A 12,890-nucleotide genomic window follows, 5' to 3' on the forward strand; every position below is an offset into this window, starting at 1 on the left:
CATAACATCCATCCATCTATCCGGTAAAACCCATAGGTAAAACCCCTTAAACTTCGTAAAGTAGTGCCACGCTTCGAAGAATGCCGCCTCCTCCTCCAGCGCTCTGGCCGAAGCTGACGCCGCGTCGCTATTGGCCTAATGGCATCACGTGGCCCCTTGCGCCGGCTTCGTTTGTTTACAGTCGCGCTTCAGTGCCATCTTTGCTCGAGAAGCGGCGATTGTTGGCGGCATTCCTTCCGTTCCTATTCTGTGTTGTTTTGATCTTGTGAACGCCTTGAAGGATGTTTTGTGGCAAGTGCGACGTCGCTTCACGTCATTTTTTGTTACCATGACCTGCTGCGCGTTTGGATGCCAATATAGTTTTAGCAAAGGCTAGAATATGCTCGCGATACCGTCCGGTAAGCGCAACGGGTTAAGAAGAAAGACATGGCTTACCGAATCGGGAGGGAGAACTTCCGACCAACTTCCTCCGCGCGACTCTGTGATGTAAATTGTGGCTCTCTCAGTATTGTATGTGCCAGGCTTGCGTATTGTGCTGCGGGCAATAACGTAGTAGATATTGCACAGTTCACTGTGCATGTTGTCATTTGTACGCACGCTTTAAAGGGGTTGGGACACCAAATTTTGAGGCTATAAAAAGCATGTTGTAGGCTGCTTCCGTATGCAAAGACACCCAGAACGAGGTATCGGACGCTGCAAACATTTCAAAATAATTTTAATTCAGCTCCAAAAAGTCATTAAAAACTCCTTCTCGTAGTCGAGACCCATCGCTAGCGCGGCAGCTACTACGTCACAGAGGAGGAACGAAAATATTGACGTCATAGCACACCAGCACAAAAACGTGACGTATGATGAGTAGCGATGAAATGCCGATTACGGAGCCTGCTGAGCCGAGCGACCGAGCATAACCTCCACTATGACCGAGCTACAGGCATATAGAAATCCTTTCTTAATGCAAAGAAGGGGTAAGGCGTGCAGACACGGACACAGGAGGAGAGAAGTGGACAACACGAACACCGCACGCCGGCCCGCGAATGGCAAACTGCGTGCGGCGAGTTGCCGTGCCGACGGGCCTTTGCACGTCGGCACGGTGCAAAGGCCCACTTGCCGGCCGACTCCGAAAGGGACCAGGATATGCGGCGTTCGTGTTGTCCGCTTCTCTCCTCGCATAGTTCGGCAGTTCGGAGCGGTCTCTCCTTCGCCTGGCCTTTCTCACTGTGAAGGCCCGTCCACGTTACCGGCACGGAAACTCGCCGCACGCCGTTTGCCGTTCGCGGGCCCCCGTGCGACGGCGGTTTTGTTCGCGAACGGCGAGATTTCCTAGCCGTAGAGAGCACGGGCCCGGGACCCATTTGTGCGGCAGCCGTACGGCGAAGCCGCCAATCAGCGTCCGAGGAGTGGTCACTCTGTGCACCGACGGCAGCTTCACCGCCTCTGATCGTTCGGCGCCGCCGATATCGTGGCTAGGCCTTTTCCGGTTCACTTCGAAGCTAAAGCTTACGGCGCTTCGGGATGAATCACCGACTCTCACAAGCCGCAATATTTTCTTGCCGTTGTTGTCGCTCTTCGCAATAATTATAATAATCGTGACATGCACTTCGAATCGCCAGTTAACCTCTGCTGGCAGAGCACGCGTATGCGCTAGCAGACGACGCAGCATAGTTTTACGTCACTATTTTTTGTGGCCCACGTGACCAAGCCATGTTGCGTTTCCTCCTCTGTGACGTCATAGCATCCCCCGGAGCCCAGAAACCGAAACCGAAATCGCCCGGTATAATAATGCTATTATTAAATTATTTATCGGATATATATGAATCCCGCTGTGTGTATTGTGCCTGCTGAAGCATGACGCAACGTTTGAATCAACAAACGAATGAACGAAAATTTTGATGTCTCCACCCCTTTAACATGATTTTTACGCAACGTCTGCTTTGCTTATATGCGCACTACGTGGTCGTGTTAGTCATATTTGGTGCGCTTAATCGTTTTGAACGCCAACCGGCTTGAGTTCGCGGGCACGCGAGATTGCGTGCGATGACGTGATTACGAAATTTTTAAGATTCAGCGCAGTCCTTTTGACAAAATTTCAGTCTCGATCATGAAAGCGCCCCAGGAGAGCAACTCTCTGCCTTTTGTGGTTACTTACTAGCCTTCTTTAGATAGACTAGCTTTGTTTGCCACATTTGTTTGTGTTCCTCGTTGGCGGTCGGCCGGTGGATGTGGGATACAGAGGCACCGATGAAAAGCGTGCGTGCTCTCCCGAAACCGTGTTGCGCGGTGCGTTCGTCGTCGAGCGACCGCATCATAGGTAATTGAGACGTATGTGCTAATTCGCGTGAGCTTTACAGTGTGCGAAGCTTAAGATGTGGCGGTGGAGCACTCGCAAAGAAAACGTGCTGTCGCCCACCCGTTCCCTGGCTGGTTCAGTCGTCGTTCGTGCTTAGTCGTTTGCTCGTTCGTTCGCACGCTCGTTTGGTCGTTTACTTCGCGCGCTCATGTAGTCGTTCGCTTGCTCGTCTACGCCACTATTAGTTTCTGCAGTCACTATGCCTAATTGAGACGCGCTTGCTGTAGGGCTCTTAGGCTGGTGCGTTTATTTACGCAATGAGACAAAAAATGGTGCACACGGACTTGTGACTGCAAAGGCAAATCTGTAATGCATCTATGTGAAAATAAACTGTGAACTTGCAACTCGAATGCCGTTTCATATCATTTTAACCTATGGATAAAACATCATTTCAGTTGCCGCAATTTCGGTCGCGTCATGGCGGGGCGATTCATTGCGCGATCATGACTTCACTAATAAAGCCATGTCTCGCAAATGTTACTTCGAAGGGAGTGCAACCATCCTCAATGCATGCACCTCAGTGCAACTCGGTTCGCGACAAGTACGTCACTTAGTAAACGGACGAACCAACGCACGATGAAGTGTTATTCGTGATAAGTCATTATCCTGAAAAAATTACTGAAGGCCACAACTAGTGGTCTTGTTTGAGATTGAGTCAAGCATTGTTACCGCGCTCCCGCTTCGCGCACGAATGCTAAAAACTCATTTTATTTTCTTGTGTAAGCACAGTTCCGACTCGATGATCGGCCGCGTTATTTCTGTCGGCGTTGAGACACGAGAAACATATCACCAGCGCCCACCTCTGAGGCTTTGCGTGCGCTTAGATTGGCAAGCACGAACTTTGGCGGCACAATAGCTTGTAATACACTTTCGAACCTCCAGAGCAGTGATCCCGGTCAGCCTTTGTACGTCATAGCTGATGCGCGCCGTGAATTCACGTGGTAAGGGCGGCGCGGATTCTTTAGGCTGAGGGCTTGCTGGAAGCCAAGAGGTTGTCATTCGATGGTAAACGCGTTATTTACAACCATTCGCAACAAGATCTTGCTACACGCCCTTGACAAATGTTGCGTACCTAATTGTAGGGCACGAGATACATTCGCAGTCGTCAACGCACAGCGTTAACACTCCTTCAGATAGTTTTTTAAGAAATAGTTATCAAAAAATGAAGCAAAAGCCGCCGTTACCGAATTTGTATAAGCATCCGACTAGAAATTCTATGCTGTACACGAAGTTACGCGGAGCTGGTAAACCAACGTGAACGCCTAAAGAGTACTGCCTTGCTATGCGTGCATTCACTGTGCGAGAGGTCGTCTGCTGCGCTCGAGCATCGTAGGCGGCGCCATGGTCGAGGAGGGAGCTTGAAAGAAAGGAGAAACGAGGAGGAGTAAAGGCGGAGGAGGAGAGTGGCACTACTTTACGAAGTTTCAGGGGCTTTAGGAAACGGAAACGGGGTTTTGCCCAGTATACGCTCCTGACACTGCCCAGGCGGCGCGACCGAGCAGCGATCGTCAGCGCCTCCTGCGGCACCTTCCATCAAAACTGACACTGACGGACCGCGCTACTCACGCTGCCCACGCGGATCTGCCAATGTGATCGCTTGTTCATGCATTTTTTGAAACGAGCAAATGGCGCAAGTTTTGCTGTAAGGTTTCAGACCAATCTTAAAATTAGACGGTCGGATACGCCCTGCCATTCGTCGTAAAGGGGAAAAGTTCTACGCTGCCGGGCACGTTCACAGCGTGAAAGAAGTCGCCAGTGTGACTGTGCTGGCGAAGTAAACAAGAAGAAAGGGGTTTAACCGAGGGGCCCGATTTTTTTATTAGTCATCTCATGAGAACTGAATCATGAGAAGTGTCACTTCCACCAAGGCAAACACAACTGCAGCGTATCTGTAGCCTGAGTACAGTCAAGTGTCATATTATGCTTCGATCAAGCAGCTCAATTGAGTGTGCAGGCATGGCTGAGCTTATTAAGCGTTAGGGGCAGGTAAAGAAGGGAAAATCAGACATCCACCCGTTCGTGCTTCAAAGGAAACTTAAACGGGTTCCTCGAAAGAAAAGCCTCAAAGTTGAAGAAAAATTCGTCCTGGTCCGGTACTCGAACCCGGGACCACCGCCTTTCCGGGGCAGCCGCTCTACCATCTGAGCTAACCAGCCGGCTAGCAAATGGCAGGGCGAAGTCGAATTTGTCGACAACACGAAGCAAAGGCAAGAGTTTGACGTAATAGTTCTGCGGAAACCCGCAAGGTGGAGATAAGTAATTAAACAAGGGAAAATCAGACATCCACCCGTTCGTTGCAATTGCTACAAATGAAACCGTAGGTGTTCTTATCCAACAATTTGAGTTACCGTAGACCCGTGCCGTAGATAAAACGTGTCCTTCCATGGTGCTGTTTTCACACGCTTGCAAAGCCTCATTGGCCAGGGATGATAGACGCCATATCTTTTAAAATTACTAAAGGGCTCTTGTAAACAACTTGCAGAAAATATTTATTAGACTGATATTAGACAAGCAACCGCAGTACTTTGCTTACAACTGCCGAGGTACCGGCACGACCAAGCTTGGGCCGCTCCTGCCGCCAAGGCTCGGGTGACCGTATCCGGCAACCTGAACCCAAGCAGAACCACACAGCGTGAAGTGCTGAGCGACTCACGCAAGCCAGAACACCTGCAGCCACCGCGCAGTACGCCTCGTATACAGCAAAATAAATAGCTCTAAAAGATATGGAGAATTTACAAAAATATGTAAGTCGGCTGCTCGGCAAGACTCTAGCTTTCTTGACCAAAAACTTCAGTTTACTGACTACAATGCTTTCTAGTGCGATCCTCCAGGAAGGAAGCGCGAGCACAAAACCACGGCCGGCCAGGAAATCTCGAGTCGGAGAGCAGGCAGCCAGGCCTGCACGGCTGTTACAGCCTTTGACGCAGCAGTACCGCCGTCCCCACGCTATTTTTTCTTGGGCAGTTTTCGATGTCTTGCACATTTGCCATCGTAAAACAGCGGTATGAGAACGTTTACCCCCAGGACGGTGGCGCACGTGGTTCAGAAGTTTCAAATAACACGCGGTCATAACAACAACACGTGCGCCACTACGCCGTCGACTGAAGTTTGATCAGTACCAGAGTTGCGCTTTCGACGTTACAGGTGGCGCGGCCGTCGCCGGGAAACTCCACTGTCAGGAGCGTATGGCCGCAGGTGTTGTGTGGCTTTACTGGGTTTCTGGCTGCTGCGCCTCAATCGTGCTCCCGCCAGTTTGGTTGCTGTGTGGCAAACGTAGCGCCTACATATATAAATATATGTAGCGCTGAGTCATATCGAGTTAAGGCACACTCTGAACTGACTTTTAAGGGCAGCCCGAGTAGTTTTTCGTTTATTACGCCGTCGTTACCCCGAGTTGTGCCGCCGCACTCCAGCTGTTGCATTTCGTGTAGGGCTACTGACAGAATGCGGTTTCCAGGTGGCACGATGACCTCAACTGGAATAAACGCACACGACACCAAAGACTGAGTAAGCCTGAAAATATTTTATTTGCATTTTACAAGCACAACAAGAAGCACACGTCTATGCATCCACACAAACGCGGTTACATAGACGAGGCAACCTAAAGTTTGCCTGCGCGGCACCAGCGCCAAATCCTCCCCTAGCGGACCGATGGAAGTTTCGAGGGTCGTCGCTGCGCTGGCGCGCGCCCGTGTTCTGTACGGCGGGAGCGCTCGTGCGCGTGGTTTTTGCGATGCCGATCGAGTGCGACCTCATCAGCCAGGAAAGGTGGCACGCAATACTGATGTGTTGTCGATTGCCACAGCAGCCTCGAAAACACGAAAGGTCCTACGCCGCCCGTGAAGTTCTACAGATTTCCTGGGAAGTGGTACGAGAAGGACAGACGACAAGCATTGATAACTGCAGTGCGCGGCCGAGTCAATTAAGTCTCATACTTCCGCATTCGCGTGTAATATCTTGAAAGCGGAATAGCCATATGCCTGTTTTTAGTGCACGGCAGTTTGTTTAGTCATGTCGCGTTGTTGAATTGTGGTGGCATCCGCCGTTTGTTAGCAGTAAATGCGTGCGTGTTGCGCCGCTAAGTTCTACGACGCGTGCTCGATTCCCAGCCACGGCGGCCGCATTTCGATAGGGGCAAAATGCAAGAACACCCTTGTTACCGTGTGCTTTGATTTTTGTGCATGTTGAAGAACCCCCAGAGGTTAAAATGATTCCTGAGACTCCCCATTACAGCGGGCCTCATAATGATTTCGTGGTTTTGGCATGGTTTTGGCACTTAGAACTCCCGAATTTATTTGATTGCACTGTGGCTTCCCTCGCGATCGGCATGGACAAGCTCAAGAGAATTAGTTCCCTTTTCCAAATGCTGCAACATATATATATATATATATATATATATATATATATATATATATATATATATATATATATATATATATATATATATATATATATATATAGTTGTGCAGGTAACGAAAGGGGCCGCGCGCTACTTTTGTGTGGTAGCAGACCGTATTTAATGCAAGCCGCGGTCGTCGCGTGCGTCGGGAAGCGGTAGATCGGAAAGCAGCCGCTCGAGACGTGCGCGTTATGTTTGTTGTTTGCCCACGCTTTCTAAGTATCTAAGTGTGCGAGTATCATAACTTGTAGTGGTACCACTCTTGTAGAATAATATATGCACACAATCACAGGAACGTTACCTTTGCAAACATATTATTGGGAGTAATTTAATCCCCACAACAAATAGGCGCACATACTGTTTCATTTATATGCGATGCAGATGGAAGTGGCGCCAAACAGACCAATGGCAATCACAACAGTCTTCTCAGCAGTCAGCACCACCGGGACATGTGCTTTCGTACTGCAGCGACACAGCCCTTGAGCAGCTGCAAGACACGTGTGAAACAAACTCCAGAACATGCCTTTGTGAAGTGACGAAACCGTCAAGAAGCAGCCCAATGAATCCGCGGTCATCGAGTAGTATGACAACAGAAGTTCCTGCTGCCAGTGTGACTTATGTTGTAATTGAAATAAAAGTGGCTAAATTTCTGAACATGGTGCGTACCTCTAACTCGACGTCGTCTACGATCTTGTTGGACACCTGTGACACGCACTTGGCTTTCATTCTCACATCACCGTCCACAATTTGTTCAACGCCGTACACGTTCGGAAGCAGACGCTCCCCTATCGTGAGGTTGCCGCCACAAAAAAAAAAAAAAAAGCTGTCGGCGTCAGCAACCTTCTTGAAACCGCACGGCAATTATGCATCGCTGTTGAGCAAGCAGGCGATCTGCCGCCGTCGAAAACGGAGCGCCGTGAGAACGAGCAGCGAAGAAAAGCGCGGACGGCACAACGTAAACGAAGCGGAGACTACTCCACGACGCGACCGCGCTGCTTGGCGTTTCCACATTGGGGCGCTGTCAGGAGAGGCGCAGTAGCGCCGCCTGGCCATGGTTTTCTCGTCTATAGGTTGCCTTGATGCTGCCTCCAATCTCCCATGTACTGATGCATACACATACATTATATCTCCACTGATGCCGAAGTCCCACTCAAAAGTCTCTGGCCACCGCAAATCATCCTGCATGCACTGCTGACAAGGTTTACATTGCTATAGAAGTTATTCCTGATTCAAACATCTGATGGGCCAGAAAATTATAAATTTGGTCATGTCACCAATAACCAAAGCACGAATTAATATTCCTGCTTGCAGGGACACAAACGGACTGCTGTTACTGAACAACGCACCGTAGCATTCAAGAGAAGAGCCATCTTGAGCGTCACTTATACGAATAATCATTCGGTTGTATGGCTGGGGTTCCTAGGCCATGGAAATTGCGGTGGATCAGCTTAGTTTAGTGACTGACTTAGGGTTGCTCAATATTTTTGTGTGTTTCCACTCTAATGTCCGCCAAATAAAAGAAAAGGTTTCTTTCCACATTGGTGTCTTATCATTGCTTTGCAATTTGCAAGTACAGTGAAGCAAGAAGGGGCCTTGCCTTGAATTGGTTCTATTTGAAATAAGCAATAGCTGTTTATTTCGGCAAACATGCTACAGGTCGTGTTCTGCAGGTCTCTAAGCATGAGTGCTGCTTTTGAGAATATGACAGCTGTAAGAAACAAATGACTCTCTGTCACACAACCACAAAAACATGAAAGTGCCTGCTTAATGATAAATACAAAAGATGTAAACTCAGGGAGACTGGCAGAGCAGTCATCAATAATAAAATAAGACATTGCACAGTTTAGTTGCCTAAGAAATGTGAGGTCTGCACATCAAGCTTAGCAATTCCCGGCAGCCTGCTCGCCTTATACAATCAGTCCACATTGTTAGCTCCACATATCCGTTTGATGGATTTCACAGTCCTCTTTGACTCTCTGCCTGTCCCTTCCTTCAAAAAATCTGTTGTTTCTGTGAACACCACTGGAATTACAGTGGAATCTCATTGATACGATCTTCATGGGAACTGTAAAATAAACCGTATCATCCAAAAATCGCGTAATGGAGCAAGTTTTTTGTGCTGATGTAAACCGTTTAATCTATTATAAGGTTTAAAACATCTGCATCGCTAGAGATCGCAGGGGTGCCATTCCCCGCATTTTCAGCCATCCTGAAAGAAAGGAGAATTCACCCATAACCATACACGTGTTCCACCACTCAAGTTTCAAAACCCGCCATGGTGACATAGTTGCTTTTGGGTTGCACTGCTAAGCCCAAGGGTGCAGAATTAAATTCCGGCCACTGTGGCTGCATTTTGATGTGGGCGAAATGCAAAAACCCCTGGCTACCGTGCATTGAGTGCACGGTAAAGAACCTCAGATGGTAAAAATTAACCTGGAGTCTCCCACTACGGTGTGCTTCATAATCATATTGTCGCAGTGTAGGGACAATGAAGAACACAGTAGCACAAACTGTGAATCATTAAAGTAACTCTTTATTGGGCGAACCTGTGCCCGGAAACAACAAACAACAGTCAAGCACAACGACGGCGGCAAGCACAGTCGGTCATCGGCGAAAATCTGATTTGAAATGAAAGGCGCGTCAGCGTTTATACATGATTCGTAGACGGTTCCAGGGTAATCGCTGGTGCCCGCATGCCTTCCAGAAAGCAGTCCACAATTCGTGTCGAGCATACAATCTAATCACACAAGGTTACGCGAGAACAGACATAACAGGTAGAATCAGCAATAACATTTGAGTAAGTTCCAATCGTGCAGGTGCCTCTTGCGCTGAGCGATAACTTTAAGTTGTTAGAGGGTGAAATGCAGTCCCCCAGCAAAGGATAAATAAGTTCACGTGTCAATATTGTGGTTTCGGCAAGTAAAACCCCAAATTAAGCTGTTGTATTCCCTCTAAGTAGCATTGGTTCCATGCATTTAAGGCAGTGTGGTACTACTCAAGAGCCATATATGCAGTCGACTTCCGTTAATTCGATCATCTTTCTGGGGTTTTACGTGCCAAAACCAGTTCTGATTATGAGGCATGCCCGTTCATTAGATCCTGACGTCCCGGTACCGTTGAGACTGGTCGAATTAAACAAAAGGCATAAACAAACATCGAAACATGCCATTGCCTCACTTGGCAGTATTTGCCTTTAAAGTTAACTTTGGTTGCGTTTTAGTTTAGCACTACCCCTGCAACAATGAACAGCTACCAACTCGCCCAATTTACTATTTTTATAATGTTAGCTTCACTGCAATGCAGCCATTTTATGCATAGAAGCATACCAAGCAGGGGAAGGTGCCATTGTTACAATACGTAGCACGTGTTCCCTAATTTATGTACGTGCACATGTAGTCTTCCGGCACAGTATGATCAGCAAGACGCCTAATACGTGTATGGGCAAGCCTTAAGAGTTTCAGATAGATTCACACTTTTTTGTTGGCTTTTAACATCTCCTTGACTTATCGCAGTTTTTTCAACTTCATGCCTTCCTTTTTGCTAGCTTTCCCAAAACACATGATTGTTTTCCACTTTTCTGTGCACGGCAGATTTAATTAAGGAACACATACTAGGCCTCTTTAACGGTCTCATATACGAGACAAGCATGGAAGGTGAAAGAAGGACTCAAATCACCGCTGAAACGTAAGAAACAGCTCGGAATGGCTGCCAGTATGGTTATTAGGTGGCTAGGAGCTCCTACTGTGGCAGGAGACTAGATGCCTGCATAATCAAGGAACACATACTATGTCCTGTAACAGTGGCCCTTTTCCATTCTTGGTATGCTTCACCACAATAAATTGCGTATGCTTCAGGGCATAACACGGCTGTATTGGGGCGAATGTGACCAGTGACGTTCGAATTATTCGGCGAAGGTTAGTTTTGAGATTGAAATAACAGAAGTTTGGGCACATAGAAATGTATTTCATTAAATATAAAAGCTATCATCAGGAAACAACCTTATTTGAACGGGGTGACTGACTGCTTCTACAATATCATTAATATATATTAAAAATAACAGGAGGCCAAGCATGCTGCCTTGGGAAACACTGGAAATAACTGGCGCTTCAGGGTAAGGGCAATCGCTTATGCTGACAAATTGTTTGTGCTTAGTTAAGTATGCAGAGATTCAGCCGAATAAGTATGGCGGAAGATTTGTGATTTCGAGTTTCTCAATGACAAACAAGCTCAAATGCTTTTCTGCAATACAGGAATATAACATCAATCTGGCCAGGTTTATCAAGAACGCTAGCAAATGCTTGCATGTATAAATCCGTGATTCAACTTCCCATAGATCGTTGTTGAAAGTACCACTTTTATGTTTCTCTCCTCTCGTCTGGCTCGTCTAATGTTTCTGCGCTAATGTTCTACCAACAATGTTAAAAGTCAACCCTTGAAATGTAAAGTTTCCTTTTTTCAAAAATACTCCGCACTTCTCTGAAATGTGAACATATTTGTTGTTCAATATTCAATAGGTCAGTTTCCTCAAATATTCATATTTAATTCAGTCCAGAAATATCAGAATATTAAAACCCCTAGTACATATGGGCCTGAAGTGGAGCAGTACGGCCTTAAATGCATGCAATGAATGCTACTTACAGGGAATATAAGAGGTGAGTTTGGGGTTTTATGTGCAAAACCCACATGATTATGAGGCACACCATAGTGGGGCCTCCGGATTAATTTTGACCACTTGGAATCCTTCCATGTGCACTCCATGCATGGTACACAGGTGTCTTTGCATTTCTTCCCCATAGAAATGCAGCTGCCGCAGTTGGAATTTGATCCCGCGCCCTTGTGCGTAGCAGCACACAACGTCAAAGGCACTATGGCTGGTTTTGACACTTGAGGAGTGGAAAACAAACCTATAAAAGCACTAGAAGAGATTTTTTTAGATTGTTTAACACATGGAATGCCACTCGCAACCAGGCTTCTGGTCAACTGAGAAGTTTGTAAATGAGAGTGACTGAAAGGTGATAGTATCTGTGGCACCAAAGTGACATCAGGAATGTGTTTACATTATCCAAATGATAATTTTACTGCCCCAATTGAGAAAACAAATCCGTTGGCTGCCTAAAGGCAAGGCATCGTTACTGCACGACTGGAAATTACTGAGCAAAGCAGAAATCACCTACTGTATATATCCGCTCAGGAAGTGCAGTTCCCTTTGAGAATGGTCACCACATGCACCTTTCTTCCTAGATTCCAGTATGTGTCATTATTGACAGAAGGGAAGATAACTTCTAACTGCGTGTTCTGCAAATGAATGCAATTCATCTGCGCAGTTATCTACGAGCAACGATGCAATTTCTGAGAAACGTCAGAATTTCTTTTCTGTTTTTGAGTGCTTATCTGAGGAGCGTAATGTGCATGATATGTGGGACAATTTTAAGAATATGTTACTCGAGCTGGTAAGTGTACATATTCCCCAATGTTGATTCTTCATGGCTTAAAAAGCACAAACAGCCATGGGTAACAACACATATACTAAAACTTATCAAGAAAAGAATGAGGGCATTTGACGCATCCAAGAAAAGCAAATCAGCTGCTCATTTTTCAAAACTACATACAATTACACACGAATATAAGCTAAAAATAGGAAAACCTAGAGATGACTACTTCACCGAGCTGACCAAGAAAATGAAATCAATCCTTAAAATCTTTTGTAAGTACTTAAACAGTGTGGTTCAGATTCCATCGGAACACAGGAGTTAAATTATAATGGTAAGATGATTACGGAAGACAGGGATAAAGCTGCGTGCCTAAACAACTTTTTTCATTCGGCCTTCTTACCCAACCACACCTGTCATATTCATCCACATACAACGAAAATTTCGCCTATGCTTGCTGTTGAGCTTAGTGTTAATGGAATTGAAAAACTATTGAAGGATATTGATGAGAGTAAATCCAGTGGTCCGGATGGAATTTCCTCACGTGTGCTCAAACGTTGCGCGGGGCCGCCTTCTACGTACCTTTATTTAATTTTTGAAAAACCTTTATCGACAGGTATTTTACCACATGACTGGAAAATTGCACACCTTCTTCCGATACATAAAGGTGGGTCCAAAAAAGACGTTGGTAACTACAGGCCAATATCACTTACGT

This window comes from Dermacentor albipictus, chromosome 2 (genome assembly GCF_038994185.2).
Source record: "Dermacentor albipictus isolate Rhodes 1998 colony chromosome 2, USDA_Dalb.pri_finalv2, whole genome shotgun sequence".
Lineage (NCBI taxonomy): Eukaryota > Metazoa > Arthropoda > Arachnida > Ixodida > Ixodidae > Dermacentor > Dermacentor albipictus.